Source organism: Triturus cristatus, chromosome 8 (genome assembly GCF_964204655.1).
Source record: "Triturus cristatus chromosome 8, aTriCri1.1, whole genome shotgun sequence".
Taxonomy (NCBI): Eukaryota; Metazoa; Chordata; class Amphibia; order Caudata; family Salamandridae; genus Triturus; species Triturus cristatus.
This window is the reverse complement of record NC_140591.1, coordinates 659,292,864-659,296,148: the sequence shown is the minus strand read 5'-3', so window position 1 is coordinate 659,296,148 and position 3,285 is coordinate 659,292,864.

Here is a 3,285-nt window from a genome sequence, read left to right as displayed (position 1 = left end):
AGCAATAGCTGCCAAGATGTAATCATCGATCTTACTTTTTGATCTTGTAACTGCTGCTACTAAGTATGTTGCCACTGCTGTTTTAGCTGCCTCGTCAGCCAAACTGTTACCGACAGCATGGACGCCAACTCGTTGGTGACCAAGAGTGTGAATAACATTCACAAGGGGTCGACTGCATTTTAGTTCAGCCACCCTAGCCCAAAGCGTTTTATGCTTCACTGTGCTACCTTTTGAATCACGAAATCCATTCGCAATCCAAAACATCAGATTGTCGTTGTAAGATTGAACACAATAGTAAGAATCACTCACTATAAGAGTTGTGACTCTGTAATCAGCAAACTCCAGTGCAAGCACCAGAGCTCTAAGCTCCGCCAATTGTGCGGTACAATCACCCAAAGTCTGCGTATGCACCGCATCCTGTATGAATTCACCATTCACGAAAGTACCAACAACAATTGCGCAAGCCGCTGAATAAGCGTGCCTTGATCCAGTTGCGGGCTGCGCGGACCCATCAGTGTATATGACACAATTGAACTCCTCCAACGGGCGCAATGTAAGTGGAGCCGGATGAACTAATTCATACTCCAAACTCTCCTGAGTCTGAAGTCCTGCGTCAAATATGTATTCGACATCAGGCGAGGCTAAGGAGGTCGCCCATTGTATCCACCTTGGATGCAAAGCTTTAGAATTCGGCACACTTGCTTTAGTGACTGCCTCTAGGGCAGGAAATGGTGTTACCACCATCATGCGCTTCCCCTGTGATAGCGCTCGTTCTTTCAGGATTGCCATCTGAACTGCTGTCAAAACTTTTTCGACAGTGGAGAAACGCATTTCAGCCGAAGTATATAAATGAGATTTGTAAGCAATGGGGACAGTGTCGCCTTCATTGTATGTTAAGTACGTGAACCCCTCCACACCCGGTACAATTCTTATGACCAGGTTTGTGTGGTTATCACGAGTTTGTAAATATTTCGCAGTAAGAAGGTCAGACTGCAAAGAGTGTAATGCAGCCGAATGTTCTGGCAGCCAGCAAGATTTGGTAAAAGTTGGTTGCACCAAGGCATATAATGTCTTGATACGCTGGGCATATTCAGGAATGTAGGTACGACCGAAATTCAGAAAGCCCAGCAATGATTGTAGTTGTTTCAGTGTCGTAGGGATACGAAGGCGTGCGCATTTCTCAAGGAACTGCGGAGCCAAGCCTCGGCCCTCATTGTTGAGTTCGTACCCCAAGAATAAAACTGTGTACTCGGCAATGTGGGACTTCTTAAAGTTAAACTTGTAACCAAAGTCCGCAAACATACAAATTATGTTGTCCACGCGAGCAAGGTGTGGAAGCAACTCGTCGTCTGTTAAGTAGATGTCATCAACGTACGAGTACGCCTCCGGGTCTACCATCTCTAAGAGAGAGACCACACAAATACCCCAGGACTATTTTTATAGCCCATTGGGAGCCTTTTGAACACTTTTTGTTTACCACCCGAAGTAAAAGCGGTCCACTCATAACTATGAGGGGATATGTTATGGCAATAAAAACCATTGGACAAGTCGAGTGTGGTTTTGAACCTTTTTCTCACAAGACTATCTACGAGGGCTGAACTATGGGTATTTTGCACCGCACAATTCCGGCAGTGCGAGTTTAAGTGCCGGTAATCCAAAACTAGGCGGTACGATCCGTCAGGCTTCGTTACAGTGAATAAAGGATTATTCATGGATGACACACACGTTTCAATTACTCCCTGATATTCCAATTGGTCAAGGATAGCCGCGACGTGAGACCTAGCCTCACGACGCATAGGGTATTGGGGCTGAGGCTGGGGGTCGGACCGCAATGGAAATTCGTGGAGGGTAGAACTTTTATCCCACCCCACCTGATTATGATACAACGCAGGTGCAAGCACCCGCGCCCACTCCTCGGCCAACTTCTTAGACTCCTCCTTGGGCACTACGTGTCCAAAAGAAGGAAGAATAACTTCTTCCCCCTTGGAGCGTTTAGAACGAAAGCCGGGGGCCAATCTTTCTCCGCCAATAGTATATCATAGGTGGTCGTTAGATTATCCCAAAATACCGCGTTAATTTTTCGTTGTATGTCACCCTCAATATTGAGGACTATGTCAAATAATCTCTCAGGGGGGGCTACACGAGTATCAGCAGTTTCTACTGTTACATAGATTTTAGTTGCTGTCGCCTCCAGAAATGGACGCAGTGCTCCCCGCACTACTGTAACCTCCGCCGCGCTGTCTAGCAGCGTCAGCGCCCATTTCATGTTCAGAAGCTGTGTCCGTACCATCTGAGGCATACTTCGCTGAGATTGCAGCAACCTTCTTTTTCTGAAACGGAGGACGTGGACGTGCAGAATCCTCCTGTTTGCCTTTTCTGTCCTCCTGTCGGGGCTGGTCTCGACCTTGAGCACCCCGGCCTCTCCCACGGTCTCCTCCACCAAAGTGTGAAGCCGCTGTTTCCTGTGAAGAACGAGGAGAGCGCTGGTCAGGAACCTGAAACCTATCAGGTGACTTAATACGAGAACGATCACGCAAATCATAAGCGCATTCAACATAAGCCTGAACTGGGGACGCAGGACGAGTCTCCTGTTTCTGTTGCTGTTTATCTTGTTTTTTAGCTCGCCAATTTTGTTTTGGAAAGTTGGGTTTATCGTCTTTTGTAGACGAACTCACTTTGGTGTGCTGTACTACATCAGGAATTTTGATGACTGGTTTCACGCCCAGGGCACTACGTCCAACCATCCTATAGGCTTTCGCAATAACTTTTGCAAACTCCCTCGGCTTATCGTCATCCGCAATAAGTGCCATCATGTTTCCCACTTGAAACTGCATGGCATCTCCTTTGAGATTTCCCATAATCATGGAACATACTATATCGAAGCTGTCGATAAGCCGCATTCCCAATTCAATAGCTGCTTCCGCCCCATGGTCCTCCTGGACTTTCTTGATAACGGAAGGTAGTACCGACATAGACGTAGTGCCGAAGCACTTCGAATAGGTCGCGGCGAAGACCTTGCCCCAATTGTCACAATCGACAATGTCTGGGACCAGTTCTTTCGGCAAAGTAATAGTGAGTATCCTGTGTTTATCCACAGGACTAGTGTTAGGAAACACGGCTTCTAGTTGATCGAATTTTTCTGCAAGCCAATAAGGATACTCATCCTTATTCTGGGGGCGCTTGCCAACAACCGCGTTTACCATTACAGGACTGATCACAACCGCATGATGGTGATCAGCCCCGTGTCCCGCAACTGCAGGTGCCCCCACCTGTACAGTGCGCGAC